Below are 17,926 nucleotides of genomic sequence, written 5' to 3'. Positions count from 1 at the left end.
CAAAGTGACAAATGTCAATGTGTCCTTGGAAGTCCCATCCCTTTGATAGATTCAATCATTTTATTTTCATGAAGTATCCTTTATTACTATTAATGCTCACTGAATTAACCATAAAGATTCTTTTTTTATTCCATAAATTGTCAGGTTGAAAGTCTCTGAGTGGTAAATTATAATAAAAAAGGGGGGGAAATGGAACCAATTTCATGCACCTGGATAAATTGTACAGGCCACATCTTGAAGCTAATGAGTCTGTAAATTGTCTTTGAGATTTTGCCGAGAGCTCAACGTGTCGCGTATGCTGTAAAGATCGCAATGCAATTTATGTGTTTGTATTCAAGCAAATAAAAATAAAGCCTTCAGATGACTTTTGCCAAGCGGCGAGATTAGATTAGTTTCTATATGAAACAGACTATTGATCTGTGCGCTGTCTGATCCTGCTAGTGCACCCCCCCGCCCCCCTCAAAACCCCCACCCAGACCCCCGCCTACTCCTGCCGGCCCGGATCCTCCTCCCGGCCCCGATGCATTCGACGACCCCTTTGGCTTGCGATCATTATTGCGACTGACAATAGCGGGGGGGAGATGGCGTGACAGGGCGAAGGCCCCCCCGCCGAGCCGCGCCGCTCAACCTCCACCGGCACACCGGAGGAAGTCTCACATTATAGATGAAAGTCGCGCTTTGATAGAGGCCTGCTCCGAGAGCGAGCGGCAGCGGCGTGATTACCCGTTAGACAGCGCCTCTTTCATGCGTCAGATGTGACATGCAGATGGGTCGACGAGGAGATGACGAGGCTGGCTGTTCATTAGCGACGCACAACAACCTTCAGCGCCTGCCCCCTAAATGTTTTTTTTCTTTCTTGTACCCCACCGCTGATTATTCAGCCGGCGTCGTTCCCCTTCGGCTCTCCTGGTTCTTCTGCACATGCGACTTTTTTCCGCAGTCTTTCGCCTCCTTCTCTGCTCTCCGGCAGAGGCGCCGCAGCTTTGCTCGGCGGGGTCAAGGATGCAACGCTCCGGAGTATTGAAGCAACTGAGTGAGGTGGACACACGCAGGGAGAGGGCGGCGAGGGTGTGGGGGGGGGGGGGGGTGGTGGGAGGGGGATGGAGGGAAGGAAGGAGGGAGGGCTGTTTTCTTTGGGGTGTTTCCCGTTCGCCTTTCAAAACCGACTGCGCCGCGGAATTGAAGTCGACCGCTCGGCGACCCTTGAGGGGTTTTCGCGACGGCTTGTTTGATTGTTTGTTTGTTTGTTTGCTTGTCTGGTAATGACGAAGACGTCTCGCCTGTTTTGCATGCGTCCTACCGGAGGCACGGCGGGGAAACGGCCGCAAAAAAAAAAAAAGGACCTGTAGTAACTCCCTTAATAGGCACTGCAGCGGGAGAGTCGGCCTTATAATGCAAAACCGCGACCTTCTGCTGAAGGAGACATTTTCAAAGAACCTGCTGCGGATGAGCCGATAGCGGAATATTTTTCTCTCTACTTCCCATTGAACCCGTTCCATCCGTGTATCCCATTACCCTGCATGACTGTTCACTGGCGGATGAAGCGTGTAGCTCCTCAGCGTGCGGGCGCCTCCAGCTGCTCGCAGGTGACGACGAGGGGGTCCGGGCGTGCACGTCAAATCCCGACTGGCCGCGCAGCCTTTTGCCGAACTCCTCCTTTGCAAACCATTGGCCGGTCAGAGCAGAATGAGACTTGGGGTGTGTGTGTGTGTGTGTGTGGGGCGGGGGGGTCGCCCTACCCGCACCAGACAGCCAACTCACTCCCATCCCACTACTACAATGGAAGCGGGACGCTGCCCAGGGTGTCTGCTCCTTGATAAATATGCATCGCTGCCTCGGAGATACATTGAGTTATTTCCACCATTTCGTGTGGGAGTGTAAATTTATGTGCGTAATCCCTCTGTAGTATATCAATGCTCCTGGTTAAAAAATGAGAATGAATATTCACAGAGTGCCCGTGCTTGAACACACACACACACACACACACACACACACACACACACACACACACGCACACACACACACAGAGGCACTCAGCTGATCCCTTTTTAAAAGTCAATAAGAGGAGATATTACCATCTCTGCACAAAGATGCGACCTTGAGCAGATCTGCAGCCGGACTGATTCGGTTCATGCAGTTGCACAACTTCTGATTAGCTGAAAGTCCAATGTAACAAGAAAAAAACCTCTGAACCATATGAATAGGATTCAGATATATAAAAGGACTTTATATTGTTTAGTCTATGAGGGGTTGGTTAACACAGGGTAGTTTTTTTTTTTTTTTTAGACAAAAAGAAATTCCAAGGTGCATGCAAGACTTAAAAAACTTCACTCCTTAAAATGTCTGAAAGCTAGTGATGCACTGATACTCATACCAGTATCGGACATTTGTACCGATACCAAGGTTGAGCACTCTACTTGTACTCGTACAATACGTACCGATACAAGTATGTACATGACAGTTTTGTTGAATTTGTGTTTGTACTGCAGTGAAACTTTTGAGTCACCCATGTTGTAGAAAACATGCTAAGGAATGTTGTTCAAATATCGAGGCCCTGTTTTCACTTGGTCACTTGTAACTGTTTTGGGTGATTGGATCACGAGAACGGATCTCGCAGCATCTGTTCGCACTTTAACATGCGTCATTTCCGTTTTTAACGACTGGGGGCAGTAAAGCGCAAAACCACAGCGAGTTTTACATGACAGCGAATAAGAATCAACTTCCTGTTTGCGGACTATATCAAGTCACTCGTTTTAATTCTACTGCAGCTCATTATCATTATATTAATCTCATATGTGGGGAAACTGCGACCGCTGCTCCACTGACAAAATACTACGCTAATCCGGAATGAAATTTATTAGCATGCTAATAAACGAGTCTCACAAAAATGATTTGTTTTCGCTTCTTGTTTGTAACTTTATAATGACGACGCCGGAAGTTGGGGCACCGACCAAGTAGTACACGGGAGAGGTGAGTGGAGTAGGCGGTCGTTAATGTGGACTGAAGTCGCATTCTGTTCGCACGTCCGTGACGAATACGTTTTTATGCGATGCGATCACCAAAACCAGAACGGATTTGGACTGTTTGCACTTGGTCATTTCATGCGTTTTTCGTAATCTGATCAGCAAAAAACGCATGAAATGACCAAGTGCAAACAGGGCCTCAAAAATCAAAGTAATTCTATAATGTGTAGAGGACCTATAATGTGCCTCATTAAAGTACTGTACATACTATTAAGTATTGGCGAGTGCTGAAATGCAAGTACTTATTCTCTACTATCAGTGCATCAGAACACCTCCTGCAACACTCTGCAAGATCATCCAGATGAGATATTTTGCTTCTGGTCTTCACCAGGGTCGCAGGTTAGTAAAAGTTGTCGTCAGCTCAAGAAAATGCTAAATAAAATTGATGAAGTGGGTTCCATCCGCGCTGATATCAATGTTCTCTTGTGTGTGTGTGTGTGTGTGTGTGTGTGTGTGTGTGTGTGGGCAGAACACGCGTGACGGTGATGTCATCAGACGTCACCTGACATGGACATTTTTACATTAGCAGCCGCTATGAATCAGAGGGAAAATGTGCTTGTGTTCCAGTAAATGACTGGCTGGCTGCTAGCGGAGGGTCCCCGAGGAGCTGTTCCATTACTCACTGTTGATGGAGGAGCTCTGGGGTCTGTGCCTGCCTGGATAACACCGCTGCCATCGTCGCTGTCTGCGTCTCCGCGGTTACCACAGCGCCTTGTTAATAGGGCGGTTTTTGATCAATGAAAACGGTTAGTCTGGACTGTGTACAAACAGCACTATTGAAGGATGCATCATCGTCCTCATCATTGACGTCGCAGTGAAGCTAAATCTTCCTGAAAATACTTGTACGTCTGCAGCAGCCTGTTCTCTCCTCTTTGTCAAATTAGTAGGCAGAACAAAAAGCAGGATGCTTTTTTCCCACCTCCGGTTGAGGTCCTGAGGAGGATGTGTGTGTTTGTTCAGTTGGTGCCCTCTGTCATCATGGGCGAGAGGGGGGGGGGGGGGGGGGTCTTTAAGACTTTAAAATGGATTCACGTAAAGCGGCGCCAACCTGTGCGAGCATCTCAGAATCCGGCCCGGGGCACCTCAAACAGAGCCGACGAATCAGAGCAAACAGCCGCCGTCTCAGGCTGTTTGGACAGGCGGCTGTGATGCTAATGCGGCGGCGGACGCGCGCAGGTTGCAACTGTCATAATCTTATTGGGGGTTTTTCGCAGCGATTGTCGGGCCCCGTGAGCGTCAAATCCTGGAAAAATGCAGCTTTTATGCTCCGCACTCCTCACTCAACCTCGCAGGCCTTTACATGCGTCACCTCCAGTCCATTTAGTTAAACTTTAAGCACACTCCCGCAGATTCTGCACATTTTTTTCCCCCCACATTCAATTCAAATGAATGTTTCAAATGTTCTGCAATGGACTCCGCACCCTATTATTGAGATGTGAAATATTTTATCACTGTGCAGATCTTTGAGCGCTCGCTTCTGTTCGCCCGTGCTGTAATGCTTTCAGCCGGGGTCCCGTCCTTGGCATGACGTCCATACAGCGAATCCCTTGAATAGGAGCTTCACTCTTGACGGTGTATTTGTTAACGCTGTGAGTGAACGGCATTTTCCAATGCTCCAGGAAATGTGCTGCCTTCGCAGAACAATGAAGAAGCTCCGTTGTATCTCTTTTAGTTTAAGTCACCAGTGATATAACATGGAGAAATCTTATAATTTTTTAAAAATGAATTATAACAAAAACAACAAAATGTTGTATCTATTTTTTTTTCAACAGAAATCCTGCAACAACATACAACTGCAAATTTGTACGTACAGCACACACAATTCCAGCAGCTTGGCTTCAGTGAGGCTACTTCTTTTTACTGCGGGGAATGAAACATTGTGTATCTGTACTTTTGTATTGCTGGGGACAGCACACTGGAGGTCTTTTGAAAAATCTGTACAAGCAGTCAATCCATATATTCCTGAATAAATTTCAGATAGATACAGAAAAAGTGCAACTGAATTTTTTTTTGCACCCAACAAAAGAAATTAAGATTAAGGATAGTATTCAATTTAATTTAGTCTTTGTATTTTATCTATTTTATTTTTTTTTACAATGCTTGAGCATTTGAAGTAAGTTGTACAGCTTGTACCGTCTACTCAAGGTTTGTCCAGATCAATTGTTGCAGCCTCATGTTCTCCGGGCCTTTATGCTAGTTCCTACGTGAGGCAGAAGACCATCTAGGACGAGTGTGTTTGGCCGTGACCCACGTGTCTGAAAGTAAAGGCAAAATGAAGATCTGTTTACTATCTCGAGGCCTCGGAGAACTGTGCCTAGAACAGCCCAGACCTGATTGAAAGCATAGTATTTACTTTTTTTCTTTTTTTTTTTTTTTGTTAGTACAAGTGGGTGAGATGAAGGTACGCTTACACATCCTTGGCAACCGACTTGGTTGTTGCTGTGGCGTCGTCCTCCATTGACGAACTTTTGGTAAGCCCTTGTTTCAGCAATAACACTGACGCCTTTTTTAGATAAATCTCTAAATATAGGTGTTATCCTGTGCATACTGTTTATATTTCCATTGCACGCACTGACAAGCTCTGTCCCTTTGTACTTTTTCCTCCGCATCGGCACTGCTTGGCTGCTGCATGCTGCAAATTTCCCCGTTGTGGGACAGTGACGACTCATCTTGTCTTCCAAACTAAATGTCAGAACCAATGCAACAGGCCTCTCCTCACTTAGTTACAGTTGCTACCGTGGGATTGGACGGTGCCTGAGGAGCTTAGCGATGGGGTCAATTACATTCCGGAGGCTTTTTTTTCAACCCGCCTCAGCAATTTTCGTTTTCAGTCGTGACGAGTTAAACAGTCGAAACAAGTCAACAACAATTAGATTTTATGTGTACCCAATTTCATATGTGAGTTTCAATTTTCTTTTTTTTTTTTTTTTTAAGTATTTGCTCAATCATGGGTGGGTGTGCAAATGGCCACTGAACAACTGGCTGTGACTGAAACTGACTATATAGTTGATTGTTGCATGGACTTTGTTGGTGCTTTTCTCAGAGATGCAATGCTCTATTGACTAGAAGGGAGTTGAACGTCCTTGGCACGACTAAGGTGGATATGGACCCTCATTGCGGCTCCAACAGTTTCACCACACAGGATTAGAAAAGGCCTCTGTAAGCTGATCGCAGATTCATTGACATGTTCTTTAAGTTGAAAAATAACAAGCAATCACAAAGGCTGCGGACAATAGATTAGAACAGCTATGCCCGGCTTGTTCAGAGCAGTTCTATCTGATGGATTGCGGTCAGTTATAATGCCTTGATGGTTTTGTATGTTGCACTATAGATGCTGACTGTTTAATCTTTATGTATTGGATCTGAGTCAGCAACCAAGCTGTGAGGAACTAATCTTACAACCACCTGGCAGCGGCGAGCCCGTCTTGTCCGTCAAGACACCACAGGCCTTCATATTACAATACTCTCTGATTTGTTCCCATTGTAAATACTTTTGAGTAAAGCGCACACTGGCTCGCTGTTTACACAGGGAAGCTTGCGCTTGATTTATGGTCAAAAACCTGCGAAAAGGGGGCACTTGACTGTTCTGCCCTCCTGTGCTGACATAATCAGGAACCAGTGGAGTGTGTGTGATAGTGGAGGTGTTAGATGCACCCTTGCCGGCTGCGCGCAGTCATTGTATTTATTTTGTGCATCAGACAGGCCAGTTTTTGGTCCAGTGTATACAACTATACGAGTGTCTATATATAATGTCCGAGCAGGATAAAGGTCTGGGCCTGGAATGGAACTCGCAATGTCAAAAAAGTCATCGTGTGAGAAAGCCAACATTGAGAGGTCCCGCTTGTGTTTCGAGGGGATTTCAGAAACAAGGGAAAGCACCACAGTTGCGTGGGGTCTAGGATGACAATGCTCCTGTCATGATAAACTCACTGGCTCTTTCTGAGTGTTAGACAGGACCCGTAGTGTTCTTTCTGTGCACATTGTTCCTTGGATTCATACGTGACGTATGGAATCCGGATGGATGGATGGAGGTTTGATATTAAAACTTACTATAGATAACTGCAGCAAATATATATATGTGTGTGTGTGTGTGTGTGTGTGTGTGTGTGTTACGAGCATTTGTTTGCATTTTCTTTACTAATCACCGCTTTGTGTGATGTAGTAATGGGTGGTTGCCATGTTCTGTTTTGTACCTGTCATTTCATTTGACGTGGCACTGCAGTCGTCTGTTTACTAAAACAGTCGGGCCATTGTATCTGAATCAAGACGCTCAGTTGTTTTCCAGCCTCGAGTACTGTCACTCAGACTATCTGCCATGCAAATAAGGAGCGAGACATTAAAGTGGCTTTATAGTATCTCCAATGACGACTGCATACATGCACAGGTTTATACTTAAAGGTGAGGGTTGTGTGTTGTTTCTGCGGGTTTATGCTTTCCACACAGTCACGGATAGACACATTATGAACCCTAAGACACGCGGGAGGGAGTGTGCATGATTTGTGTGTGTGACTGTGTGGATGTATGCGCACTTGCACCAAAACAAATATCAATCTGTCCTGTAATGACACGTTATCGAGCTGCGGGAGATTTTTCTCTCCCCCCCTTTTTTTCATTTGAGCTCAATTACAGTTCAATCATGTATTCAAACAACAGGAAATCAACTGTTTAGTCTGAATAAATTGTTTAGTGTGGCAGACCTGAATCGGTGGCCGTCGCCGACGCACGTTTTTGGAACACAGAGGGACGGCAGAAGCCAAAGACATATCAGAGTATCTTACGGATTGGAGATTTAAACGACATGTTTTGTTTAATAAAACCTGCCCAATTACTCTGGCTGGTGAAAGCAATAGTGCAAATGAGCTCTGAATATTAAAAAAAAATAAATAAAAAATCTGTTCTGGTTGTTCCATGATAAGATGGCACATTGGATACAAATAATTCATTGTTGCAGCATAAAAAAAAAAATAGTTTGGTTGTGGTGGATATAGAAATAAATGAGATCTGAAAGTGCAGCAGAGCTGAGACGGTGTTCGTTGAATCACTGTGGAAGCAGCAAATTCATCAAGACGCACGCGTGAATCAGTGATTGATATACAGACATTTGCAGTCGGACGTGTGCTCTTTCCTTGTTGCTGTAAAGATGAGGCTAAAACGAGGTTCTCTGCCGGTAATGACTTAGACATTTTAATAACGTGCCAACATCTGACCTTTGCTTAATATCACTAATTTACACAACAGACATTATGCTCTATTATGACTTAACTTATTTACAATTTAGGGCCCTCAGTCATTTTTATTTGTAGTTGTCCATTCTTAACAACAGCATGTTGACAAAGTAAACAGCAGCACTATCAAAAATGTTGCAATACTAATTGTACTACTGAGTCTTCAACAGCGTTGGCGAGTAATCTATTACTAAGTAATCCACTCTAGTTAAACTCCTTTTTAAGAGTAACGGAATAATGTAACTGGATTACTGTGGCAAAACTGATTAACTAATTAACTAATTACATCATAATTACTTTATCAAGTGACAATTCCATTACTTTTCTGAAATATTTTGCAAGATAAAAATATCTCATTATCAACAAAATGTCTGAAATTTAGGTAAACAACCATATGCGACGATGTCACAGATTGATGATGCAGCCGTGCATGCAGCATCTTTGATATGCGTCGACGCACCAAAACAAGCATGGCGGCAGCAGAAGAAAAAAACAAAACAGCCATTGCGTTTGACAGCTGGAAATACAAACATTATTTTGAGTTAATCTCGTTTAAATGAAAGAATATTGTGGTTGGTTGCACGTTATGTGCAGGAAACAAGACGCTCTCAACTGTTACTTTATCTTTTCTTAACTAAAGTAATTTAATTGATTACTTATTAAACAAAGTAGTTACATAAATAATTAGATTACATTTAAAGAAGTAATCAGTAATCAGTAGTTGGGTTACTTTTATTGAACACTGGTCTTTAACACCCCTGACCTTTATTCTGCTCCTTTGGGTCCTAGGTTTAAAGAACAGTGTGGGGGGGGGGGGGGGGGGGTTCTTCTGAAAAAAAGAAAGCTTCAAATCCAGATTTAAAAAAAATTTTTTTTTTTACAAAAGCTATTGTGTTGAAAGTTCAAATACTCATGATACTCATATTTTGAAAACATTATTCAAAATCATAAAAAATAAATATGTGTGACTGTCTATACAAGAATCATAATGCTTTTAGTTTTAATGATAGATAGATAGATAGATAGATAGATAGATAGAGACTCATTCTCCCCACAGATTGCGAGTGTGGCCTTGCGGGTGCCTCTGCGAATCCAGCACGGCCGTACACGAGTAACGTGTTTATTATTCATGTCATTGCAGTTGCACACTGTTATGATCCGGTCCTGCTCGGAGTGGGCCGCCACCTGATTTGCTCTGCGCCGTCCGTCAAAGCGGTGCGTGGCCCTGCGTCGGCTGGCGGCGCGTTCTCATAGGTCGGACGGAGAAGAATCGGGAGTGGGAGCAGCAGCAGGCGAAAGTGCGCGCCTACGAGACTGCGCGCCGCAAGGAGGAGGTGGAGGAGAAGGAGGAGGAGGAGGAGGGGGGGAGAGGTCCAGCTGCAAAAAAAAAAAAAAAAAAAAAGAAAAAGAAAAAAGGAAAAAAAAAAAAAAATCACGCCGTGACAATGGCAACATCCAGGATCTGGTGAAGAGACAGATCAGAGGCGAGGGAAAAAGGGGGCGCCGCCGCTGATCCGGGACTGCGCGCGCGAGAGAGAGAGCGAGATAGACCGAGAGAGCGAGAGAGACCGAGAGAGAGAGAGAGAGAGAGAGAGAGAGAGAGAGAGAGAGAGAGAGAGAGAGAGAGAGAGCGCCTGTTCGTCCGGGGGGGGTTGGAGGAGGAAAGCAGCAGCAGCAGCGGCGGCAGAAGACGAACCAGAAGAAGAAGCGGCGGCGATATTATTCGGACACGCTTGGCTGTTTTTCCACCCGCCTCCTCTTATCATCCCTCTGCCTGGAATACGATTCTCGTTCCGTCGCTGACGATGGAGCGGCGGTGGAGAGGAGAGCCGCGCGACTGCCTCCATCACTGAGAGGCGCGTCCACCTGCTATTATTGCTGGAAGAGGAGGAGGAGGAGGAGAAGGTGGTGGTGGTGGTGGAGGAGAAGGAGGCCCGGGCTGCTGCTGCTGCTGCTGCCGCCGCTGCTACTGCTGCTGCTGCTGCTGGTAGTGGTGGTGGTGGTGGTGGTGGTGGTAGTGGTGGGGGTGGTGGTGGGGGTCGACATGCAGGGGAAGCGTTTGCATTTCGGGGGAGAGACGCACCTCTGAGCGGCGGAGAAGGAGCCCACTGCGACGGCGGAGCAGAGGAGGGGAGCAGGAGGAGCAGGAGGAGGAGGAGAAAAATACAACAACGCAGTTGGGGCGCACGCGCACGCACGCTCCGGAGGTAAGGCAGCGGAATGGTTCTCTCTCTCTCTCTCTCTCTCTCTCTCTCTCTCCCTCTCTCTCTCGTGCTGCTGTGTTATCAGCGTGCCCGTGTTTCTGTTGTCCCCCCCCCCCTCCACACTCACATATTGCACATATGACAGCTCGCGGCTTTATTGTTATTTATTTATTTTGCAATGTTATTTTTGCGCAACCGCATTGATTATTATTTTTTTTTTTTGCGGCGCTTTTAATTTGAATGAATAATAATAATAATAATTTTCTAATTCATAGAGGGTCTGGGGAGAGGAGCGCAGCAGGCGTGCAGGCTACTAGCTGCTGCTGCTGCTGCTGCTGCTGCTGCCGCTGCCCTGCCTCCTCCTTGGGACAGCTGTCTTACAGCGCACGTTCGCTCGCCTCCCGTCTCCTATTGATTATTAGCCTCGCGAAAAAAATAAATAAATAAATAATAAAGCATCACGCGTCACCCCTCCTAACTCTCCTTCCTCCCGCAACCCCCCCCCCCCCCTCTTTTTTTTTTTTTTTTTTACGGGACGTATTCGCCGTTAGAAATAAGAGACGCCACGTGCCGGTGGCTCTCGTCCCGAAGCCCCCTCTCCCGCACAACCCCCCGGCGCAGCGCGGCGCGGCGCGGCGCGGAGCGGAGCCTCGGTGTGCTTCGGTGTGTTTTGGGACGCGAGCCTCGGTCGGCCTGTGTGCGTCGGACGTCATTTTGAATCGACGCTGTGGCATCCCGAGCTGCGGTGAATAATAAAAAAAAATGCATCAAGGCAGGGTGGTGGAGGGAGGCGGTGGGAGATTGATCCGTGTAGTCTGGAAAAGAAGGGGGGGGGGGGGGGACGGATGAATGATTCATGGATTGGCTAGTGAAACCTCACTGGGACGGCACATCATCATGATCAGCATCACCACCACCATCATCATCATCCTACAGCTAAGCCCCCCCCCCCGTCCCTCCTATGATATGGCCAATAAATGATTCATAAACGGCTCACAAGCGACGGCATTCTGGAGGAAAACGGCCCGAATGTCCCGATTCTGAAAGCCTTCCGTCTCCCTCCCTCTCTCTACCTCTCTCTCTCTCTCTCTCTCTCTCTCTCACACACACACACACACACACACACACACACACACACACGCACATACACAAACACATGGATACAAATAGAGGCAAACCGAGGCGCGCGCGTGCGGGATGCCTGCGCCGTCGGGTCACTGGAGCAGCAGCTTTACTGTGTCTGCATGCGCTCCCCTTTAAGGGCTGCCTACTGACTGATGTTTACTGGATGTCCCAGGCAGCCACAGAGCAGAAGAACCTCGCTGGAGAATAATGAGCTGCAGCCTGTGATAGCGACTAGCCCCCGTGTGTGTGTGTGTGTGTGTGTGTGTGTGTGTGTGTGTGTGTGTGTGCCCGGCTCCCTGTGAAAAAAAGGGAGGAGGAGGGGGGGGGGGGTTTGACTTTTGTTTGTATTGGAAGCGAATGCGTCTTTAAAGGAGGTTTGAAAAAAATATATAATATATAAAAATATATTTGAGGCTGGCTGCTGTGTGGGGCGTTGGGGCTGGCGTTGCAGGGAGGATGGGGTTGCTGCTGCCACAGTCAGAGCCTGGAATTGCTGCAGTGACCTGATATGACTCGATTTAGCCGCCACCGGTGCTGGCTTGTAGCGCGTTCACACCAGTTTGTGGACTTCTTTTTTTTTATTTGCGCGCGAATGACGTTGACGACCGACGCCACCGCCACCGCCAGTCCTCCAGTAGTTTGGTGCTGCAGTGAAAAACAGATGGAAGCGCATCGACATCGATCGGGTCCAAAGGAAGGCCCCCGTGGAGACGATCCGGATTGACGTTGACGCGGGGACTCGTTAAAAATCGCGGGTTGTCATTTTTGTGGCGTCAACGCCGCCGGGGGCCCTTTGGGTTAGCGTGACGCGCCGAGGGGTGGAGGCTCCTCCTCCTCCTCTTCCTCCTCCTCCCTTTGACTGCAGGGCCCAGTAATTAAGGGACACAAATGCAAAAGCACTCGCCCCGGACGGAGGACGTCGTCAAACTTTCTTAGTTTTTTTCTCAGAGGTCCGGCTTGAGGAGCCTTTCGCACACCCACTCAGTCCCCTCTTGGGCGGCCTCACTCGAGTGCCGCTCCTCTATTCATTAGGAAATTTGGGCAATCCGAGTCCCGACGGCGCACCTCGGCACCGCCGCAGTCAGCGCGGGCTGGACCTCTGGAAGGTTCTCTTTTTTTTATTTTTTATTATTCCCTTCCTCCGAATGAAAGCGTGTTTAAAATGCTATCTGAGCGTTATGTTGCGGCAATAAAAACCAGCAGCTTGTGTACATAGCCTCTTATCTTTCCCCGGCCATGTGTGCTCGGCAGCCTCTCCTCCGCTCCAGCCTCAGGCGCGCGCGTGTGTGTGTGTGTGTGTGTACGTGCTGGGGCCTTTTTCGTCTGGTGGGTGAATGTGGAAAGTCTGCTGCAGTCAGTAAGCCGCAAAACTAACAATTATTCTAATCGTCCTTTATCCACACCCCTGCGTGTGTTTTCCGTTATTAATTGGTTCATCTGTTGAGAACGTTAAGGTATTGCCTGACCGAAGGGGGGGCCTCATATTTAATATCTCAGAACGCAGAGTGACATCTCCGGTTTGGACCAAACCGCCCGGACTTTGATCTATTGTCATTAGAGGAGGAGAAGAAGACGAATACGGAGAAAAACACCCAGTCGAGAAATCCTCTTATTAAAGACACAAGAACCCGCGGCTGAAAGAAAAAGAAAAAGACAGAATCGATTAATCTGTTATCAAAGCAGTGGCTGCTTGTCTTTCTATGAAATTGATTATCCTGGTACCCAGCAGAGAACCTGTCTCGATCGCTTTCATTTGTGTTTCACACTACTGGACGCGGCGGCGTGGATGCATATTTCCCCCCTCCGCTCCCCTCCTGCTGGATTCTGCTGCATCATTTTTCCGATTTCTGCGAGCGCGGATGTAGAACATCCTGTCAGAGCGCCTCGACGTTCACATGTGCAGAATCCCCCCCCCCCGTGTGTCGAAGAGAGCGGCGCCTCGTCTCCCTCAGTCTGTCCCGGCTGCTGGAAGTGTGTCCACGAGGAGCGACTGAGCTCCAGTTCTTAAAAAAACAGGCAGTTTCTTTGTGTGTGTTTGTTGGCTTGTTGGCCTGCTGCGACCACCTCGGCCACGCATCGGGGGCTGTCTCTCTCTCTCTCTCTCTCTCTCACTCCCTCTCTATGTCTCTCTCGGCTGCTCACGCTGCTGAGTTCTGTAATTAAAGGCGGAGGTAAGTCCAGGGGAGGGTGGGTGTGTGTGGGTGGGTGGGGGGGGAGGCAGCCGAGCTCTGATTGCTTTTCATGGCCGCGAGGAGAGAGCTGCAGCTTGTCCTGGGGGACCGAGGCGCTGCTGAGCTCTTTGCTACTGCCTTTGCCGCACACACACACACACACACACACACACACACACACACACACACGCACACACACACGCCACCTCTCTCCAATCCCCTCGCTCCCCTGCCTGCACCCCCCACCCCCCCAACCCCTCACTAGATGGGAGCTGTTCCAGGAAGACACACATTTGTAGTCGCACGCCGCACTGATATACCCATGTGCTCCCCGTGTGAACACACTCGATACGTCACGCACGCTACAACATACATAGTAGCTGAGACAGGCAAAAAAAGAAAAAAAAAATCCATCCGTCGCTGCCGGGCAAATGGAGCTCGTCTGCTAATGAGGAAGCCCTGTTTTCACAGAAATGTGTGTCGGGGGGGAACAAAAAAACCTGGTGCGTTTATAGGGTAAAATAGTCAAAATGGGCACCCTCTCTCTCTCTCTCTCTCTCACTCTCTCTCTCTCTCTCTCTCTCTCTCTCTCTCACCGCTGCCGGTTTGGTTGGTTGTTGACAGAGTAGCTTGCCTGTGATTGGACCAGAGGCGGACGAGAGCGGGAGCCGGCAGTGTTTGCCCTGGCCACCGCCGCTTAACCTCCTCCAGGCCGCGACGACGAGGGGTCCGGGTGACCTGGGCCTCCTCCTCAGCGCTCCGAAGGGGGTGCTGGGCCAACGTGAACACGCTAACATGCAAACCAGAGCTTCTAGCGAGCAAGAAAATGGCCTCAGTGCACCTCCCCCCCCTCCCTCCAACTCTCCCTCCGGAGTCCAGCCAGCAGCAGGTTAAAGTGCTCTGAGTGTTTAAAACCATCTCAGGCCTCACAAGTCCTGCGAGAGGAGGCGGGAGCAAAAAGGGGCTTTGGTGGTGGTTGGGTGGTGGGGGTAGAGGGGGAGTTGGGTTAAAGGAGGTTTTCAGTGAGAAAAAGCCCAGGAAGTAGACGGGTACTATATTAACACACCGCGCTCACGAATTAGTTCTGCCAGGATAATTAAAGTAATGAATCAGGATTTCTGCCATTAACAAATAAAAGTCCAATTAAACCGGGGTCTATTAAACCCGCTGCTCCGCGTTGCCTACTTGATCTCAATATGTAGGTTGGTGGCCGCTGGGACCCCGAGCACGCGGCCTTGACGTTCATAGCTCATTTCCTGTCTCTGCATCAGACTCAGATCGCAGCCGGATAGATAATGTGGATTTCCACCGCTGTTCCTCCTCTCCTCTCTTTTAACTCGTGGGATTCCTGGTGATGATGCCAGAGCAGAGGGGTGGCGGGGGCGGTGGCGGCGGTGGTGGTGGTGGGGAATTCTAGAAGGATCTGAGGGAAGAAGAAGAAGGTTTTTTTTTTTTAATGCAGTGGACACAGGTGCACTGCCTGGAACGGTGTGAAAAGAGACATATTTTACAACGTAAGGGAGGCATCTGTGGGGATGGATTTTTAATTAGTTTCACACAGTGAAGCTCCTATGTTATGTTCCCTTTGCAGATGCACATACATCAGCGGCGGCGGCGACATCCCCGGGTTTCTTGTTATATAATAACGCCAGCAGATTCATCTCCCCCCTCGTCTCCCTTTAACTTTCCGAGGCCGCGCGTCGTCGTCGAGGTTCCGCCAAACGTCGGGTTAATAAGGCGCCTTCGTTAGCTAACCCGTATCCCTGATTTGGTTGCGGGGAATAAAAAGTAGGGGTCGGGGGTTAAAAAAAAAACAAACAGGAGGAATTAGGCTATGATAGGAACAGAAGGAAAAGCAGGGCGAGAGCGGAGAAAACAGAGGAGGAGCCGAGGAGGAAGATTAGAGGAAGAGCTGCACGGACGGAGGGGAGAGGGGGGCCGAGAGAAGAGAGAAGACGGTGACTGTGGCCGGGGGTTGGCGGGTGGAGGGGGTGGGGGTTGGGGGTTGGGGCAGTGGTGGTTTGTGGGGGTTCAGGGTGCGTCCTCACAGCACAGCACAGCACAGCACAGCCAGCGGGAACAAACAGGCGGCCGTGAAGACGGAACCGAGCCGGTCCTAATGGGAGAGAAGCTTGCTGCGCCTTGGATGTCTCCCAGCACCTTTCATTTTGTAAATGCTGTTTTGTCTGTTACGCCAGTTAACAAGGCACCAGTGCCTCGGAAAAAAAAAGGAAAAAAGAAGAAGAAGAAGAAGAGGAAAGCACGCTTTATTTGCGGCTGTACATAATTACCAGCCATCCAGGAGAGGAGCTTGTTTGCTACTCTAACCGATGTGTGTGCGCGCGTGTGTGTGCGTGCGCCGGATTCAATGCGAAAATGCGAAACGGGGGCCGCTGCCGCTGCCACCGAACTCGGGTTCGGAAAAATTTCCTTGCCGTGCCGTCGTTTGAATTAATTGTTTAAATTGAAGCGAGAAAATCGAAGCCCGAGGATTTCTTCTATTTTTTTTTTTTTTTTGCGTTAATGCGTTTAATTGTTGTTTGCGGTGATCGCACAATTCGCGCCTTAATCAAACGTCAGCGATAATTGAAAGTGCGACTGGATTTTTTTGGTTGTTGTTGTTGTTGTTGTTGTTGTTGTTGAGAACAAACAGCAGAACATCCTGCGGAGCGGATGCATCACTAGTCAAAGACTCACTTTTTTCCCAATCGTCCGTCTTCAGCAGAGGTGGAACGGAGCGGAGGTCCAACGAGTGGAAACGCGTTTTTCGGGAGAGTCGCGACGCCGCGCGGACGCGGAATTGGAGTTGTGTGGAAAATGATGCTTCCAGTCGGACGTTAACCCAGATCTGTTGGGCGACGTTGCTGGTGACACAACAGCGTGACTGCTATTCTACGGGCGGGTAATAATTATAATCATTCACAGCCAGAAGTCCTTGTCGCAGGAGTGGGGCCACAATGGAAATGATAATTAGGGCTTCTCGTTTCTGACGCGCTGCGGCAGAAGACTTTATGAAGTGCGCATTGTGCCTTTTTCCTTTTTTTTTTCTTTAAGGATTTACAGCTGCGTGTCACTCGCCTCCTCGCTGCTCGGCTCGGGCGGCGAGCCAGTAGGACGACCGATACAACGCGGGCGACACAAATGTGTTGCGCATCATGACAGTGACCCCAAAGTCAAGTCGCACAACTGTAATCACGTCACGACGAGACGTGAAGGGCGCTGGAGGGATGCCGGCTCGGCTTTCATTGGCGGGCCGCTGACGTACCGGCGGGCTTCTGTCTGTCATGCGCAAATAGACTTCTTTTTTCCCCCCTCGCCTGCGCGCTATCTTCCCGCTGCTCTTCTAACCCATTTCCCCGAGTCATCACTCAGCGACGGTGTCGGGACGCAGCCTGCATACATCAGCGTCGATCCGGCGAAATGCTCTTCAGAAAAAAGGAGTCAAATATGCACCTCGCCGTAGCCTGCGCCGCCGATAAAGGAGCTAATTCATCATTTAGTCACACAAAGCCTCAGAGATTCTCTGTAATATCTCGTATAATGTTTGAGTCCAAGAGATTGGGATTTTTGCTGAATAATATCCGGGGCTCCCGCTCTGTCTCTGCACAATAGAAACGTTGGTTAGACGGAGCGTTTAGCTTTGTTTTGGGACACAGCGCGTTCTCATTTTTTTTAGTAAACAATGGAATACATCTCAAATGAAAGCGGGATAAACAAGGCTTCAAGGAGACAACATGGACATTTTATTTTTTAGTGATGTTCTATTTTTTTTTTTAAGGTTTTGTTCTGTGTAAATGTTTTACAGCCACAGGAGCTGTTAGCTTGTAGGCTAATACTGAATATGTTAGCTATTTTTTCTGTTGTTTAATATTTTAAAAATAATTAATCACAGTGATGTGACATTGCTAAAAATATCTATCTATCTATCTATCTATCTATCTATCTATCTATCATTAAAATTAAAACCAATACAATCCATATATGTTTAGACAGTGATAGTGTTGCTTTATGGATTTTAAATAATGTATTCACAATTTGACTGAAACTGCCAATCAGATTATTAGCTTCAGTGTGATTGATGGAATGATAGGGCTTCCTCATTCCGTTTAGATTGACCCAATTCTGAGCAGAATTGGGTGAATCTAGTAATGGTCTGGGCATCTGAGATGTGGGATTTG

The 17,926-nt window shown here is 48.0% G+C and overlaps 1 protein-coding gene across 3 annotated transcripts in view; it reads left to right on the top strand.

Annotated features, from left to right (window-relative positions):
• The first annotated feature begins 10,257 nt into the window (after window positions 1-10,257).
• nexmifb (neurite extension and migration factor b) overlaps window positions 10,258-17,926 on the top strand; it is a 55,508-nt gene continuing 47,839 nt past the window's right edge. For 2 of the 3 annotated variants that reach the window (XM_076032846.1, XM_076032845.1), the window contains exon 1: window positions 10,259-10,455. The gene's annotated coding sequence lies outside the window, so the exon portion shown is untranslated. Of the gene's footprint in view, window positions 10,456-17,926 lie in introns of all 3 variants that reach the window. The other variant, XM_076032844.1, reaches the window with a different exon arrangement.

The sequence above is a fragment of the Nelusetta ayraudi genome, unplaced genomic scaffold (assembly GCF_046127955.1).
Source record: "Nelusetta ayraudi isolate G7.1 ecotype Tasmania unplaced genomic scaffold, CSIRO-AGI_Nayr_v1 ptg000039l, whole genome shotgun sequence".
Lineage (NCBI taxonomy): Eukaryota > Metazoa > Chordata > Actinopteri > Tetraodontiformes > Monacanthidae > Nelusetta > Nelusetta ayraudi.
Note: the sequence above shows the minus strand (reverse complement) of the source record. Positions and strands in the feature narration are given on the sequence as shown.